This window comes from Lingula anatina, chromosome 9 (genome assembly GCF_051362555.1).
Source record: "Lingula anatina isolate TDL-2025a chromosome 9, LinAna3.0, whole genome shotgun sequence".
Taxonomy (NCBI): domain Eukaryota; kingdom Metazoa; phylum Brachiopoda; class Lingulata; order Lingulida; family Lingulidae; genus Lingula; species Lingula anatina.
This window is the reverse complement of record NC_141775.1, coordinates 19,022,185-19,041,166: the sequence shown is the minus strand read 5'-3', so window position 1 is coordinate 19,041,166 and position 18,982 is coordinate 19,022,185. Positions and strand designations below refer to the sequence as shown.

General features: G+C 34.9%; 2 long non-coding RNA genes across 5 annotated transcripts; both read right to left on the bottom strand.

Moving 5' to 3' along the window:
- Positions 1-476: 476 nt before the first annotated feature.
- Positions 477-6,779, bottom strand: LOC147760086 (uncharacterized). Its single transcript, XR_015331191.1, has 3 exons — positions 5,736-6,779; positions 5,471-5,521; positions 477-1,112 (listed from the first exon to the last, which is right to left on the bottom strand). It is a non-coding gene; the product is annotated as an uncharacterized LOC147760086 (long non-coding RNA).
- A 3,824-nt stretch (positions 6,780-10,603) lies between these two features.
- Positions 10,604-15,298, bottom strand: LOC147760085 (uncharacterized). Of its 4 annotated transcripts, none has more exons than XR_015331211.1 (3): positions 14,432-15,298; positions 11,762-12,746; positions 10,604-11,299 (listed from the first exon to the last, which is right to left on the bottom strand). It is a non-coding gene; the product is annotated as an uncharacterized LOC147760085 (long non-coding RNA). The 4 variants fall into 4 exon arrangements; XR_015331210.1 differs by lacking the exon at positions 14,432-15,298 and having other exon boundaries at positions 11,762-12,325; positions 12,535-14,425; XR_015331209.1 differs by lacking the exon at positions 14,432-15,298 and adding an exon at positions 12,809-14,425 and having other exon boundaries at positions 11,762-11,856.
- Between the last annotated feature and the right edge of the window lie 3,684 nt (positions 15,299-18,982).

Below are 18,982 nucleotides of genomic sequence, written 5' to 3'. Positions count from 1 at the left end.
TTCTGTCCCATGATTTTGACGTATGGACTAATTGTTTGAGTCCAGAAAAATTAATTTTATAAAATAATTTTTGTGGTCGGATTGACTGGGCCGGTCGAAATGCTTGGCACATTACCGTAGACATCCTGTCCTGCAAAATCCCAAATTGTGACCTGTTTCTCTGGCTCCACATCTTCCCCTCGGGCAATTTTCTGAATTTTTTCCAATAGCTCCTTGTCAATATCATCTAGATGGTCCCTTTCTGCCACTGCGATGAATACAATAAGCTATGTCCAAACTAAATGATTTTAGCATAATGCATATTGTTATGTATTGCAATGCGTGCATATTTATCCAAATCATCGTATTAATCCTGCAGTATATTGTATAAATATTGTATAAAAATAAATAAATTAGATTGAAAATGCATGTAATAAGTATAATTGGTATCAAGCGCCCAATTGAGTTTTCAGCTGATGTGCCTTCTTCAAGGGGGGGGGGGGGTTGTGAGAGACTAGACCTTAATCTTTATAGACATGCTTTCAATCTAATTTATTTCATTTGTCAGGGACTGTTCATACATCGACATATCGTCAACATTCTTATACTACTCATGTTTTCTTCCCCAGAGGTATGAGATCCACTTTCACCTTTGAAAAGGACTGTACAATAAACAGTGTGGTTAAAATAAAACTTTTTAGCATAAAAAAGTATCGTAATTATTGACAAAATTTGAATGTATTTAGTGTCAATTAACTTTGTGAAACAGTTATCAAATATATTAGAAGCTTTCATCTGTTTCTGAAGGTTTATCGGCAATTTGCAAAAAAAAAACATTTTTTTCTTAAAAATGTATCCTCTCTGTTGAATACAAGTGAGTAAGCTCAAAACATAACTGGGTGATAAACACTGAATGTTTTAACATTCATTAAAATCAATTAAAATTGTAAGGTATAGTCAATTTTAATATAACATTATTAATACAGTTTGATGAAAATAAGAATGCAGGAACTCACATACTTAATCGACAAGCTAAGAACAACTCTCGCAGATTATGAGCAAAAGACGGAATCTTGTTTTACTACATATGCACTACTTACCTGCTGCTCTGTCAGGAGAGGCAGGTGGAGCGGCTGTAGAATAAAGAGAAGAATAATATCAAACACCATTCCAGCAGAAAATGACTCAATCTTAAAGTAAACAAAAACGTGGCTAAGATAAAGGAATTTCTTTACAAAATTTTAACATATAACTTTGGGATATTGGTCTATAAATATTGTATAAAAATAAATAAATTACATCGAAAATGCGTCTAATAAGATCAAGTATAATTGGTATCAAGTGCCCAGTCTTCAAGGCACATAAGGTATAATGGCCAACAAAAAACACATAGAAGGTGGAATCCCTTGGCAAAAAGAAAAATAATCCTCAGTCATATAAAGAAGACTTATTTTACAGAAAATTAAATTGTCGTGTTCGTACCCAGATAAAACAAGACAGCAAATCTGTCAAATGTAGACCTGCCCTTCAAGAAAAATTGACGGAAAATAGCTCTTTTTCAATTTTGAATGGGCACTGTAGAAAATATATAACAGTTAAAGCTCTCAAATTAAGCACATATGTGTGATATCATGTGAAGAATAAGTTCTGTAAATTTCAATCCAAGCAGTCAAGTACATTTTGAGACAGAACGCTTTAAATGTGCAGCAAACCATAACGCTAATCCCTTCAAGATCTTGACGAAAACCGGAAGTGCGTCATGATGTCACTCGCTTGTACTTGGAAAGCTGCTGGGTGATTTTCCGATGAGAAATATTTCGTGGCTTATACAAATGTTCGGAAAATGACCATGCAGATAAAAGAAAATTCACTAATCAAAATTGAAACTGCGTAATGACATAGAAAAACATTGTGCATTTCTGACCTCGACTTGTCAGTGCAAACAAAGTGTACTGAACACATCGCAAGCAAGCACGTCAATGCCGCGTTTGATACTTTGTATCAGACGCTTCCTTTTACTTGACAACACAGTGTTTACGATGGGCATGACAGGAAAAACAGTGCAAAAAACATGCACTTCCAGTTTTCGTCGATTTCTTGAAGGCATGTATTTCTTGAAGGACGAGTCTACAGACAAAATAAATAAATAAATAAATAAATAAAGATGCAAAAAATAGGTTAATTTCTCATTTTGATGCAATAATAAACTAGAGGATCAGAGAGGCGATACCGCCTCCGAATATTGTACCACCAGCTGGAGCAAGCGCATTCGTATAGACCCCCACATACACAAAAAAAGGGACACAGCCACCAGTTTTGTGCTTGACAAGCTGTAAAAATGCAATCAACAAGAATTATTAAACTATTGCAAAAAATATATATGGTACAATCAAATTTAAGTTCTTCGTAAGATAGGTCAAGGGTCAATTTCAAGGTCACAGTAAATTGCCAGTATATGACTTCCTATTCAAGTTCAATAGTAACTACGGACCTATCTCAGCCAGTTTTGGAGATAAAAGGAAAGCAAAATTTGCAAAGTTCAGTTTATGGTGAAAAGTAAGTCAAAGGTCAATTTTAATGTCACATTTATATTGCCAGTATATGACTTCCTATTCAAGTTCAATAGTAACTATGGACCTATCTCTGCCAGTTTTGGTGATAAAAGGGAAACAAAATTTGCAAAGTTCAATTCATGGTGAAAAGTAGGTCAAAGGTCAATTTCAAGGTCACATTAAGATTGCCAGTATATGACTTTCTATTCAAGTTCAATAGTAACTACGGACCTATCTCTGCCAGTTTTGGAGATAAAAGGAAAGCAAAATTTGCAAAATTCAGTTCATGGTGAAAAGTAGGTCAAAGGTCAATTTTAAGATCACATTTAGATTGCCAGTATATGACTTCCTATTCAAGTTCAATAGTAACTATGGACCTATCTCTGCCAGTTTTGGAGATGAAAGGGAAGCAAAATTTGCAAAGTTCAGTTCATGGTGAAAAGTAGGTCAAAGGTCAATTTCAAGGTCACAGTAAGATTGCCAGTATATGACTTCCTATTCAACTTCAATAGTAACTATGGACCTATCTCTGCCAGTTTTGGATATAAGGGACTAAATGTTATAATTTTGGAGTTACCATAATGTGCCTTAAATTTCGTACAGAAAAAATTATTTAAAATAAAGAAAATGTCATTTTGGTGAAAATTCTTGAAATAGGAGGTGCTCTGAAGTTTCATAAGTTCAAATTTGATGAAATAATGTCATTTTTGAACACAAGTTGTCTGCTTTGCCAAGCCTTATGTTTTATTTTTCCAGAGTCCAAAATTTATTATCCATTACCGTACTGCACATTTTGCTTTTACCACCAATATGTACTTTTTGATACAGCGTTACTCGAAAACCGTATGGAATACAAAAAAACCCGAGACCACATTCAGTGTTGGGCTTTACATGCTCTACAAAATGCAAAAAAGAATGGGTCTCTAGCATTAACGGTTCCCGAATTAGAGACAGTTTTCAGTTTCGGTATCTTATGGCCGCTACTCCTGTGAAAATGCACCGATTGACCACAAATTCATGGAGATGAAAGATGACCTGAAGGGTAACACTTTCCAATAATATTATTGGTTAAGTCTGTGTAGTGTCTTAATAACAGGGCAAAAAAAAAATTTTTCGTAAAAAATTTCATTTTTTTGAAAATTTTGGCCCATTTGACCTTGAAGTAAAGGTCAAAGGTCAAATCCAAGGGTATATTTGAAATCTACACATATGACTTTTGGAAAGCCGTCTATAGAAATTTTTCCCATAACTCCTTCCATAGGGTAGATAATTAGCATTTAATTTTGCCATTTTTAGACAAGGGTGCATTGTAATGAGTGCCACACCCAGACCCCAATACCGACAAAGCCCAAATTTTACGTGGAACGAGTTGAGATTATAGGTGACCTAAATCCATGAGATGGGTACGGGGGCCCTTACCGTCTAGGAGGAGAAGCGGTAACGGTAGCCGTCCGGCGGAGCCGGCGGAACGATCCAGACGGGACCGAAACCATGTGTACCGCCAGCACTAATGCTGGTGGTACAATAATACTTGTAATAGCACGGTCAATCGACACTGAATTTAAGTCATGCACAACAGGTAACATGGTCAATAACAGGAGCGGATCCAAATGTATTTTCTGACAGTATTTTAAAATATCTTTGTTAATCCATCCTCCATTTTAGATGGTCTTCCAACAAAAAAAATAGATACCCGTCAATGTTAACTTTAAAATCTGACCGTCTTCCTGAAAACCTTGAGGACGATCCCAATCTGCCCCTATGATAAGATTACAGTTTCAGGACCACGAAAGTTCAAATTCACATACTAGTAATGAAAATCACAATATTTGACATATGAAAGCAGTGCATAGAATAATATAATGATACATAATGCTGAAATACATAAATACCAATACAACTGCTTTTGTGGGAAAACAGAAAATGTGCAGAGCTTCAGGTGGAGGGGAGTTAAAAATTGAGTTGAAACCCTTAGTGTTTGAAAAAAATTAAAAACAAAACATTTCAGTAAAGCTGCTTTTAAAACTAGCATTAATGTTGGCATTATACAAAATAATTTTTTGAAAACTAATTTGCAAAATTAAACAACATTTATCTGCATAATTATCACTGCTTCCCTATTATGGACACTGTTATCTGGCAGAAAACTTAACCTATGGGAGTTTACAGGGAATCTCAACATGTGTGTTTTATATGATCTCATTTTATTGCCACTTGAAACTTAATTTAGGCAAATGACCTTATAGCTCTGAATTTAGCTAGTAGTTACCCAATGGAAGATTAGAGGCTTGTCACCCAAATGTGACTAGCAACGGTATTCAGGCCCATGAAATATCTAAGTCACAATTTTAATAAAGCAGAAAATAATAATGCACAAAATAGGAGGCTGTCAGTTCTAATGTAATACAATGCTTAACTGCACAGTCAACCCCAAAATTTAATTATGCACAACAGTATATAACGATGTAAGTAAAAGCATAAGGCTTCAGGCCCATGAGAGTTCAAGCTCACACCAGAATGAGATAAATAAAAATTTCACAAAAAATGCATAATTCGATAAAAAGGATAATTCAAAAGAGCTGGTTTTTCTAATTTAAGCTGTTTGTCAATCCTAAGAATCATTTTTTGTAAATATAAAATAGGTAACAGTTTTCTTTTTATAACGTTATGGTGATAGTGCACAAAGTAGGTTTTTGATGCAATATAACATAATGGTCAACTGTATAAATACCACAAAATTTTAATTATCTTCTATTAAAAACATGGACATTAAGAAAATTTGATTACCACCAGGCTTCATGCCCATGTGAGTTCAAAGTCCCAGTATGATGAAAATAAGAAGATAGAAACTCACATACCTTATCAACAAGCTAAGAAAAACTCTCGAACATTCTGAGCAATACACGAGAATTTTGTTTTACTACATGTGAACTACTTACCTGCTGCTTTGTCAGGAGAGGCAGGTGATTCACTGTCATCAGGGGAAGCGGCTGTAGAATAAAGAGAAGAATAATATCAAACAACATTCTAACAGAAAAAGAATCAACCTTGAAGAAAACAAAAACGTTTTCAAGGCACATATATGTGGAATGGCCAAAGAAAAACACATAGAAGGTGGAATCTCTTGGCAAAAAAGAAGAATAACTACAAATATCTGTTTAAATTGCACCAAGATGAACTATTCGAGACAATCATGTACAATACCTCTATTTGTCAGCATGTTATTAATATTCTCTTCTGAATCTGGTGGGGATTCCTCTAGTGGCGTTTGGTCCAATACTGTTAAGTCCGGCTCACAAAATGTATCTGAATTCTGTACTCCAATTGCCATGTTTTGTGCAAACTGGTCTTTTGGATCATCTGAGAATAGTTGGAAGGATCATACAGGTAGATCAAGCGTTGTATCTAAATGTACCCTTTCTGAGTGTACGTATCAGGCTACACCGTTGAAAAATTCAATTCAATATTGAGTAGAATAAAGCATGGTGTTTTTACAAAGAATGAAATTATAGTGTTTGTACCCAGTTAAAAAATAATCAATGGGCTGTAGGAGTAGATTGTAAAGTGTCATGTATGTCAATTGATTGATAACAATACAAAGGCACTACTTATTTAGGTACTATTTCACTCAGCCCCTCGTCTACCATACTAAGATAGGGAAGGACACATTTCGACACCCACACGTACACGTATGTATAATTCCTTATTGTGAATTATGTGGTAAAATTGAAAATGTCTTATCTTCTGTTCTTTGTATTCTTTATAAACATATTCCATATGTGTCTAACGTTTTCCTATATTCTGCTTACCTTTTCCTCTGATCCAACAGGATCGGCCAGCTTTATGGACAACACACCTATGGCGGTATATATTCACGCCAGTTGTATTTGCATCTTCTTCTTTGATATATTCCTCATGGATGAGGCGCTTGGCGAGATAAGTCTTCCCCACACCGTAAGGTCCAACAATAGCTACTCGCTGTCGGTATACTGGAATCTTACCACTTTCACACAATCGGCGAAGCCGTTCATTAAACTCACCTGGTAATACATATGTTATGCTTCAGATTGACAAAAGGACTCATGGATAAGGTGAACGATGATGTTTGCAGACGTTATATTTATTGTGAAGTGATCGATAGCAGAGAGGAAGCGAGAGAAAATCTAGAGAGGTGGATGCCTGCATATGTGCTTGAGAGTAACAGTGTGTTATGTAAAATCTCACATTTTCACGATGACAAAAGTTGATAAATCGCAGCTTAATTAAATTTTTGAATTGAATTGAGAAATTCCCAAAAATACTATGGTGCTTTATTTATATCAGGGTAAAACAAACTTCGAGTAAAATAGACAGATAGATAAAAAGGGTGTGTAATCTGGATACTGAATCACTGCTGAAGAACAAAGTGAAGTATACAGACATTTTTCATAAATCACAAAGTCGATTTGCACACAAAGTCTGACGTGTAAGATGGACTATGTTCCAGATTACAAAGCAGCGTAGAGTAAGATTGCCAGTATATGACTTCCTATTCAAGGTCAATAGTAACTATAAGTGTATCTCTGCCATTTTTGCAGATAAAAGAGGCAAAAAATTTGCAAGACTTAGTTTAAGATGAAAAAGTAGGTCAAAGGTCAATTTCAAGGTCACAGTTTGGCTGCCAGTATGTGACTTCTTATTCAAGGTCAATAGTAACCATGGGTGTATCTCTGCCAGTTTTTGAGTATTTCACATTTTGCTTCACTACTGAATATTGAAATGTACTTTTTTATATAGCACAACTCCTAACCTACATATCAAAAACAAACAAAAAAATGGATTCCAACCCCAGTACGTATCAATTGAGCTTGACAAGCTCTACGAAATGCAAAAAACAAGAGGTCTCTTGTATTTAGGGTTCTGGTTTAATAGAGAGTTTTCAGCTTTGGCATCTAACGGCTGCCTCTCCTGTGAAAATGCACCTATTGACCCCAAACTCCCGAAGAAGTCCCAAATTGTAATCCCCCCACTTAGGTCGGTGTAGTTTCTAAAAATTGGCACAAACATATTTTTTTAAATCCCCATTTTTTGGAGATTTTGGCCTGTTTGACCTTGAGATAAAGGTCAACTGTCAAATCCAAGGGCATAGCTGGAATCTACAAATATGACTTTCGGTCAAAATTCTATAGTAATTTTTCCGATAATTCCTTTGGTTTCAGAGATATTTGGCATCGAATTTTCAAAAATTTTGACAAGGGTGCGTTTCAACGAACGTCATGCCCAGGATAATGCACCAACTGAGCCAAAAAAAAGGGTTCAAATTGAGATAATATGTGACCTAAATCCAAGAGATGGGGACATGGGTCCTTGGGGTCTAGGAGGAGAATGGTGACTTGTATCCAGCTCCAGAATGCGGAGCTAGTGGAGCTGTATGAGACGGGTCGGGAATAAAATTAGGAGTACCAACAGCTTACAGGCTGGTGGTACTAATAAATGTGTTGACTGCCATTTTAGTGGTAAAACATAATTTGTTATATTTTTATGAGTTGTTTACAATATATTTATTAGTAAATATGGATATCATACAAACAGTTGTTATCCCTTTAACAACAACACAGAATAATATTACACAATATGACTTATTCAAAAAAAAAAAAAATCTCAGCTGATGAATCACAGGGACAGTAAGTTTTAATTTAAAAACCATCAGATGTAAAAATTGTAGCTAGTAGATGATGTGCTGTAGCAGTGTAAGAGATTTTGCTTACTAGTTAAAAAAAAAAAAAAAACATTGCAACAGCCTTGATATATATGTGAAGCATAATGATAATACTAAGAAATGGGATTAAACATTTTAGAATGTTTTTCTCATGATTAAATAAAAAAAATGAAACAAAATATAAGTTCTATTGAAAACATCATTTCAACAAGTATTTCATATAGCAAGAGATATTTGGTGCAGTTGTATCAGTTTTGTAGGCAACGTTGATGTTTGTTTAATTTAGAATTGAAATGGCAATCAGCATAATTCTGAGCAGTTCCTGAAATACATGTACATTGTACAATGCTAAATATCTGCTTGGCACAAACATTTGTTGAGTTGGTTTAATAACAAGTTTATTTTTGTTTCCATTTGATGTTGTTTGCATCATTACATGGTGAAATGTATCATCATACATGTATTATGTATCACTATTATGATTATTACATGAAGTTTTTTTTTTCTTTATTTAATAACTTATCAACCTACAAATACATATGCCATTGTACTGAATCTGCCTGGCTTATAGACTGTTCAGAATAAATTTTATCAACATCCATATATATTTTTTTTAATTTGGAGAAGACTAAGAACATCTGGAGCAAACGGCTGTTTCACAATCAGGGTGAACAATTAAATGTGGTTAATGTTACAAGTGTCTGATAAATTAACAATTTATGATTGGAGATTGCCGATAGACTGATATCAAAGACACTGTTCATAGGAGCAAAATATCTGGGATGTAACCATCATTATTAATGCTATATGGTATTTATAATCATGAGCCCCTTGGTGTCTCCTACCCCCCCCCCCCCCCCCATCTATTTTATTTAGGAATCACAGCATATTCTGTCTGATTTTATTATTCTATAAGACATCCCCTGCACATGCCATACAAACAAACTGGCAGCTTGGCCAATTAACTTGGTCAATTAACTTGCCCGCTATGCTGTTAACAAAACAAACACAATTAAGAATGGGCCCAGCCAGGGCGTAATAAACATGGGGTCTGGGCTTTTTATGCATGGGACTAGATTTGGTCCGGGACTTTGACATAAATATGTGGGTCCATCAGCATGAAGTTTAAAAAGTCCAAAAAGGTGGTCAAAACCATTTCATCAACATTTTTATCCAGTATAATAATAATAATATATATATATATATATATATATATATATATATATAAATAAATAAAATGCATTTAACTTTTTGTGTTACATAAAAATGTGTTTAGTTTTGTATATTTCATTATAATTTACATGCTGTGACAGTATGAATGCATGTACTATTTTTTTGTATTCCAAACCCAAGGTCACTGTTGTGTATGAATACACTACTTCCTGTGAAATGTAGTTCCATTTCATGAAAAATGGTCGTCTGCTAGTTTTATTTGCAAAGAACAATCCACAAAGTCAGGAAAATAAGGTATCATCCAAAGTACTTCAACATTTAATTTATTTGTGTGTGTTAACAACAAACTGGTGATGAAATGTCTTTGAATCTAGAAGTGGTAAGACATCAAGAAACTTGACAAAGTACATTTGAGAATTTAGGTATATCTAAGCTTTCATGAACAGCTACAAGATGAAGAATATGAAGAATTGGACTGTTCTGTTGTGAGATTTGAGTTGTTCTTCACTGACAAATGGACAAGAAGTTCAGGGATTAAACAATGTAAGATGTTTTTCTTCTGACTTAATAAAAATACAAATAAAGCATACTATAAATTCCATTAAAAAGAGTTCTTCATCATTATTCAAAATCCTAATCACTATAATGGGTTCATGGAAATTGGTCAGTAACAGTAAAGTATTAACTATAGAAAATGTCTCCACTCTACATACATTTTTACTAAAGCACAGCTGTGTGCTCACTGAATTTAAATATGCTTAAAAAGTTTTTTATTGAAATAAAGGCAAACATATTTATGGATAAAAACATTGTAAGACTAATTAACTTTCAAAATATTTACATAATAATCATATCTATCCACAGTTAATACATGTTACTTACCTTGTTTCAGTTCAATGTACTGGAATGTCTTAACATTGTCTCTCCCCTCTCCCACCACCAGCTGACCAGTAGCAGGGTTGATGACTACTGCAATGGGAAACTTCAACCCATCATCCTCAGTGACAATGTATCTGATAAACTGTCCCTGTGGACTCAGTGCCACTATCCTGTTGTTACCACTGTCAGCAATGAAGATGTGACCATAGCTGTCTGTGCACACTCCACTTGGAAACCTCAGTTCACTGCCTTCTCTGCTGCCCTTATACTTGTACAGATGATCAGTAGGTGACAGCACATGTACACAGTGTTCCCCCTCTGGTGGAGTACACTTGGACACATCTGTCACCCAGTGATGTTATATACAGGTGACCAGTCTCTGACACAGCCACATCATATGGATTGTTTACTTTAATGTCAAACTTAAATTGTCCTCCATGTGTGAATACTTTTGTTCTGTTGTTTTTATTATCCACAACAAACATGTGTTCCTTATCTATGGCTAACCCAGTTATGAATATTCCTCTTCTATCATCTTCCAGTTTAGGACTGAAGGAACGCACACATTCTGCCTTCTCTAAGAAAACATGAGGATGTGTAGCTAATGTTGTATTTGTTTCCTGTTCAGCTAATGGAGGTTGTGTCTGTACTGTCACCTGTCCTGATCTTGGATTTACACCTCGTCTAGACTGCCCTAACATGGCTTCCATTCCGACAGTAGATCCTGTAATATTTCTGTCAGCGATTGCTAAACTTTATGTTTACTTCTGGTGCTGCAGCTTGGAGATCACAGTAACATAAACACTTGCTCCATATACCTACAAGTCGGTCAGATCATATCTCTTTCTTTGTCAAATATGTTCAACATTATCCCACAATCTCCGTCCTGTTACTTCCTGGTTGTTGAAGAAAATGGCGCCTCATTCATATAGACCATAATCCTTTGCGCAACACGACTTCCGGTATTTTTTTCATAGCAAAACTATAGACGCGCAAAAGAAATGCCGTACAAAGGTAACTGGAAAATAATTATTTAATGTCAGATAAAATAGATATGCGTAAAACTAATATTTCTCATCACAATTATCACCTGTAACAGTGTTTTTTTATTTTATTTTATTTTGATTTATTTTTCTTTTATTTTTATTTATTTATTTATTTATTTATTTATTTATTTATTATTTTTTTTTTTTTTTTGTTACACACACTGGACAATAGAAGTGAACCAATACTTTGGGGGAGATAAATGACTCTGGAATGATATGCTCCTGGTATCATTTTATAAACATCAAAATTCACAAAAAAAAAAAAAAAAAAAAAAAAAGAGAATAGGCCTACAATTCCATAGTACAGCGGTTTTATACTCAATAGTCATATTAGGAGTAGACCCAGGCATTATAACTTTCATTACTCTGCAGGGGGTGACACTTCTTTTGTCCAGTGTGTTTATTTACCTCCTTTTTTCCTTGTTTTGATTTACCTCAATTTTCTGCCGCCATCCCTGTCATGCGCATTTTTGAGCCACAATTTGATGCATGTCTTATTCAGCCTCCGTAGCTCTCGATCTACCTGCATCTGTGAAAATATAAAAAACTTAACTTAATCCTCCTATCTTAACAGTGCTAAATTGGACAGTAAACAAAAATGGTTCAAACAGGAGTTACAAAACAGAATGGTCTCGCCAAAGGACAGAAATAGGTTGATATGCGTTTATCCTTAAGAGAATATATGTAAAAAGCATAAAAAGACAAAGTTGTTCAGAAGAAACAACCTTTACATTTTGAACTGTAACTTTACTTCAGGATCATTATAATACAATTAATATGTAAAAATATATCTGAGCAAACATTATTTGATCATTACGAAATGCAAACATTCCATTGCTTTTGTAAGGGCCAGGTTTTTTAGTGCAACCTTTCCGCACTTCCCAATACAGTTACACTGGCATGCAATGTGTTAGTTTTAAAAATAGTAGACATGATCCTATCTACACTGTACCATTTCCTTGGAGGAAAACCCTCCCAGTGTGACAAGGTGGTTTGACCTTTGAAATAAATATAAATATTCTTAATAAGTAAAGCACATTTATATATATACATACAACAAATGATAAGTGTTCAGATTAAAATGTTTTTTTAATCATTTATAAAATAACCACTATTTTAAAAATCAACTTATTATTTATTCCATATGTAGCTTCAGCACAACAATCACTACATTAATTTTTATCATACTATTATTTTTTTAACTTACCAGTAATTTCATTATGCTTATCTTTAAGTATGTTTTCAACCCTTGCCACATCTTCCCTTGTCTCCATAGGAAATGCAAACTCGTCAATTAAGACAATATTGTCATCAGGACTTCTGTTCTATTTCAATTTTTGCTCTAACCTTGTAAGAACAATAGTGTTATTCTTCAGCATAGCTTTAATCTGCAGGAGGGTGGTGAAGATGAAACGTTATCTGAAAACCATAATAAGAATAATTTATCGGTAAAGAAATCAGATTGGAATTAATGAAAATACCTTAAAATGACTACCAAAATGCACAAAATGCACCATGTGTCGGGTCCGACATAAAGATCGTACGAATGTAGGGGTCCATGTTCCACCCTACCCAGGTTCTTCTAATATTTTACCTGTCACTGATACATGGGAGAGGGAATATAACCACAGACTCACATATTCAGTTCCAAGTCTAAAAGTCCTTTATTAAGTCCAAGCATTCAGCATTTATACACATTATCTACAGGGAATCTATCTGCATGCCGAAGTGGCAGCAACTCATTTAAATACTAATTGCAATGCAATAGATAACAAGTGAGAGAAAGTTATATCAGTTGTACTTATCAGGTATGCCAATACAGAGGATGATAAATATTCATTCAAGACTGAAGCAAGGTGAATGATAATATGCTGCCTGATTGTATAAACATAATATGTAAATGAGTGATTTCATCACATGCATTTAGTGGACCTTAACACGAAGTCATATGACGTAATGTGTTATATTAGTCCAATAGTTATTAAGTAATGTGGTTGCCTCTTTGTATAACGCCGAGGTAAAGAAATTAACTTCACAATTAAAGGTATTTAGGTTTGACGTAAATCTCATACTAGTGCAGCACTGGATCCATGTAAAGATAACAAAATAGTATTTAAAGTAAGTGATGAGATTTGAACGGGGAGATTGAGGGAGACACGTAGAAGGAAGCAGCGGAGAAGGAGATTGGAAGCGACGGAGTACGGAGCTGACGAGTTAAGAGTTGCAGGCTTCATTTAGAATATGTAGTTACCTAGCGTCAACGAATAAATCATTTAACTGATCATTATGTGGACTTGGGTTTTCTTTGAGTGACCTTACGTAAATCTGACACGAACTGTGGAGTCTTTGGATCGCGTTATCCACTAAGTTAGACGAAAACGTAATGTCCTATTCCGAGCCCACGCTTGAATTAAGCGTACAAAATTATATAAGTTTAGGACATTCGTCATAGGCATATGTAAAAGGTTCATTACACATGTGCACTTCCATATGGCTAGTCTTAATTTAATTAACACCGAATTGCCTTTTTAAAAACATGAAAAATCTTAACATTACAAATATGCATACACTGTATGTCAGATATTGGTGGTCAGAACACAAAACAACTTGAATGTAAACTGTAATATCTCTTCAGATATTGGTCAGTTATAAACGACCAATTTTCCATATATTTTCTATTCATCACCTTTCTACATGATTCGTAGGAATGGCTACTTCACCATCTTTATAATTTTCAGTTAACCTGAATAAAAAATACTGTTAGTAGTAATTTATCTCAGCGAGGGTTGTTAATTTATTTATTTATTTATTTATTTATTTATTTTTACAAATTTAAGAGAGTCTCTTGAGAATTTTAACAAGCCGGGCCTCCTCGCTGCTGTGAATGCAGAGGAGACCGTGTTGTGTAAATGTTTTGAAATAAATACTACTTCAAGAGAACATCCCTGGCTTCATATAATAGGGCCTACATATATCTATATATGTGTGTGTGTGTGTGTGTGTGTGTGTGTGTTAAAAGGTCAAAAAGCTCGCAGTCTTCATACTAATTAAATTATTATCGCTTAACAATGTGTCATAATTAAACAACTTCGGGAAATACTTACAATGTGCATCGGAGCTAAGGCTCTATTCCCAGAGCTTTAGATCGATCTATTCCCGCGGGGAGTCTCACTAGATTACTCTCAGATAATCCGGCTAAAATGTCCGTCCGGCCTACTACAAGCTGTAAGGATGTAATTAACTTTCGTGTCCGTCCGGCTGACAGCTATTTAGCGTGAACCCCCAGGGAGTTAGGTCGATCTAAAGTAGATCGATCTAATCTCTGGAAATGGGGTGTAAGATTAAAATTATTGTTATTATTATTTGTATCAGTAGTAGTTTTTGTTGTAGTGGTAGTTCGTTGATATGACTTTATAATGTCACTGTATTTCATTCTGATGTGCCGTTGGGGTCAAAGGTTTAATAAATTGAAATTAAATTGAAATAAGAAATAAAAGTGGCGGTCACAACTACCAAATTGAGTGAGTAATTATAGTCTCTTCCGTCTCGTTAGAGTGCAGCGCAGTTTTCAAGTCATCACATATGTCAGACGTTTTGCCGATATTTTAATAATAATATTTAGCTAGGCGGGACCACAAAAGAAAAAGGACCAATGTTCACTGGTTATATTCCAAGGTTTATTTTAAGATACAAACTTTACTTTTTCCAATTGTTATCAATATCATGCATAAATCTATTATGGGTCTTTTCCATTTTAATTCTTATTAAAATGAATTTTACGTAAATAAAAGCCACAGAAAACCCTTCATAACACACTGATACACCACATTTTTATTTTTTAAAAATATATACACTTTGAAAATGTATACCTTTTAATTGACTCGATCTTTTCAATAGGCAAAAAATACCAAACTTTCAAATACAAAATACGAATCTTATAATAATTTTTTTCATACCTATATCTTATAGGGCTATAGGCCCTAGTAGGTGGAGCTTTCGCGTTTTCTTTCTTCCACTCAATAACAATGTTCTAATTTCCAGAATTTATTTTAAAAAACCTGTTTTAAAAATCAACATATTTCCTACATGTAGGCCTACATTGAAAAGATCTGTCAATCAGTGTATTTAAATATTATTAGGCTTACCTATTTTACATGAAATATAGTGAAATCAAAGCCCAGTGGCAGCAGTCAGGCGGAGTAGAGTGGTCGACGCAGACGTCACGTGCAGCCGTCGCGTGCAGTAGGCCTACGTCACGTAAATTTTATAGGCCAATGAAATGCTAGGAAATTGCGCACTCCCAAACGAGTTAACAAAGGTAAAAAAAACACTTCCGCCGAAATGAGGTAACATTATTACAATACACATACGCGTATTTGAAAAAAAAAAAAAAAAAAAAAAAAAAAAGCTACACTTAACAATTACGATGAGAAAATCGCGAATGGGTCACGGTGGACCGGTCACCAGCTACATGAGGCCTACCAACGGCAATCTGCCACCAGCTAACCACCAGCAGTAGGCCCTACACCAGTGGTCCACCGGCGGCTATAAACGGCAACCTGCCACCAGCTAACCACCAGCGGTACACCAGTGGTCCACCGGCGGCTGTTTGCTGTTTATAGCCACAGGTGGTATGTTATCTGGCAGGCGGTTTACTTGTCGATACGTCCCCGCACCGATACTCCCCCGCACCGGTAGGCCTACTGTATATCCCCACAATTACAAACATAGGCCTACTGAGGGTAAGTACCGGTGCGGGGGAGTATCGGTGTGGGGATGTAGGCTACCGTTGCGTGGATCTATCGGTGTGGGGTCGCATCGATGCACGTAATACAAAAAATTACTAAGGTGGATTATCGGTGCGGGGGAGTATCTACATGACCCCTGGAGGCTGACCTGATAATAATACAATTAATATGTAAAAATATATCTGAGCAAACATTATTTGATCATTACGAAATGCAAACATTCCATTGCTTTTGTAAAGGCCAGGTTTTTTAGTGCAACCTTTCCGCACTTCCCAATCCAGTTACACTGGCATGCAATATGTTAGTTTTAAAAATAGTAGACATGATTCTATCTACACTGTACCATTTCCTTGGAGGAAAACCCTCCCAGTGTGGCAAGGTGGTTTGACCTTTGAAATAAATATAAAATATTCTTAATAAGTAAAGCACATTTCTATATAGGCCCTATTCATACAACAAATGATACGTGTTCAGATTAAAATGTCATATTAATCATTTATCAAATAACCACTATTTTAAAAATCAACTTATTATTTTTCCATATGTAGCTTCAGCACAACAATCACTACATTAATTTTAATCACACTATTATTTTTTTTAACTTACCAGTAATTTCATTATGCTTATCTTTAAGTATGTTTTCAACCCTTGCCACATCTTCTCTAGTCTCCATAGGAAATGCAAACTCGTCAGTTGAGACAATATTGTCATCAGGACTTCTGTTCTGTTTCAATCTTTGCTCTAACCTTGTAAGAACAATAATGTTATTCTTCAGCATAGCTTTTATCTGCAGGAGGGTGGTGAAGATGAAACGATCTCTGAAAACCATAACACGAATAATTTATCGGTAAAGAAATCTGATTGGAATTAATGAAAATACCTTAAAATGACTACCAAAACGCACAAAATGCACCATGTGCACTTCCTTATGGCTAGTCTTAATTTAATTAACACCGAATTGCCTTTTAAAAAACATGAAAAATCTTAATATGACAAATATGCATATGCCAGATATTGGTGGTCAGAACACAAAACAACTTGAATGTAAACTGTATTATTTCTTCAGATATTGGTCATTTATAAACGACCAATTTTTCCATATATTTTCTTATTCATCACCTTTCTACATGATCCGTAGGAATGGCTACTTCACCATCTTTATAATTTTTAGCTAACCTGAATAAAAAAATACTGTTAGTAGTAATTTATCTCAGCGAGAGTTATTTATTTATTTATTTTTACAAATTTAAGCAAGTCTCTTGAGAATTTTAGCAAGCCGGACCGCCTCGCTGCTGTGAATGCAGAGGAGACCGTGATGTTTAAATGTTTTGAAATAAATACTATTTCAAGAGAAGATCCCTGGCTTCATATATATATATATATATATATATATATATATATATATATATATATATATATATATATATATGTTAAAAGGTCAAAAAGCTCGCAGTCTTCAAACTAATTAAATTATTATCACTTAACAATGTCTCACAATTAAACAACTTCGGGAAATACCTACAATGTGCATCGGAGCTAAGATTAGCGTCAGTATAATGAATTATTGTTATTATTATTATTATTTGTATCAGTAGTAGTTTTTGTTGTTGTGGTAGTTCGTTGATGTGACTTTATATTGTCACTGTATTCCATTCTGATGAGCCGTTGGGGTCAAGGGTTTAATAAATTGAAATAAGAAATAAAGGTGGCGGCACAACTACCAAATTGAATGAGCAATTAGCCGCATCTGTCTCGTTGGAGTGCAGCGCAGTTTTCAAGTCATTGTAGGCCTACATATGTCAGACGTTTTGCCGATATTTTAATAATAATATTCCGCTAGGTGGGACCACATTACCCTAGGTTCTAGATTCCGGTATTGCCAGCTCGATCTTGATTTCATATATAGGCCTAACCCATAGTAGTAATACCAGGTACTAGTAAAAGCGACTCCACTACAAGGTAGGGATATTTAGCAAGCTAGTTTTTACGTTGCTCTGACACTCAGGGTAGACCACATAAGAAAAAGGGCCAATGTTCACTGGTAATATTCCAAGGTTTATTTTAAGATGCATGCAAACTTTACTTTTTCCAATTGTTATCAATGTAATTCATAAATCTATTATGGGTCTTTTCCATTTTAATTGTTATCAAAATGAAATTTACGTAAATAAAAGCCACAGAAAACCCTTCATAACACATTGATTAACTACATTTTTATTTTTTAAAAATATATACACTTTGAAAATGTATACCTTTTAATTGACTCGATCTTTTCAAGTGGCAAAAATACCAAACTTTCAAATACAAAAGACGAATCTTATAATCAATTTTTTTCATACCTATATCTCATAGGGCTATAGTAGGCCTAGGTGGAGCTTTCGCGATTTGTTTCTTCCACTCAATAACAATGTACTAATTTCCAGAATTTATTTTTTAAAAAGCTGTTTTATAAATCAACATTTTTCCTACATGTAGGCCTACATTGAAAAGATCTGGCAATCAGTGTATTTAAATATTATTAGGCTTACCTATTTTGCATGAAATATAGTGAAATCAAAGCCCAGTGGCAGCAGTCAGGCGGAGTAGAGTGATCGACGCAGACGTCACGTGCAGCCGTCGCGTGCAGTAAGTCTACGTCACGTAAATTTTATAGGCCAATGAAATGCTAGGAAATTGCGCACTCCCAAATGAGTGAACAAAGGTAAAAAAACACTTCCGCCGAAGTGAGGTGACGTTATTACAATACGCATACGCGTATTTGAAAAAAAAAAAAGCTACACTTAACAATTACGATGAGAAAATCGCGAATGGGTCACCGGTGGACCGGTCACCAGCTACATTACCAACGGCAATCTGCCACCAGCTAACCACGAGCAGTAGACCCTACACCAGTGGTCCACCAGTGGC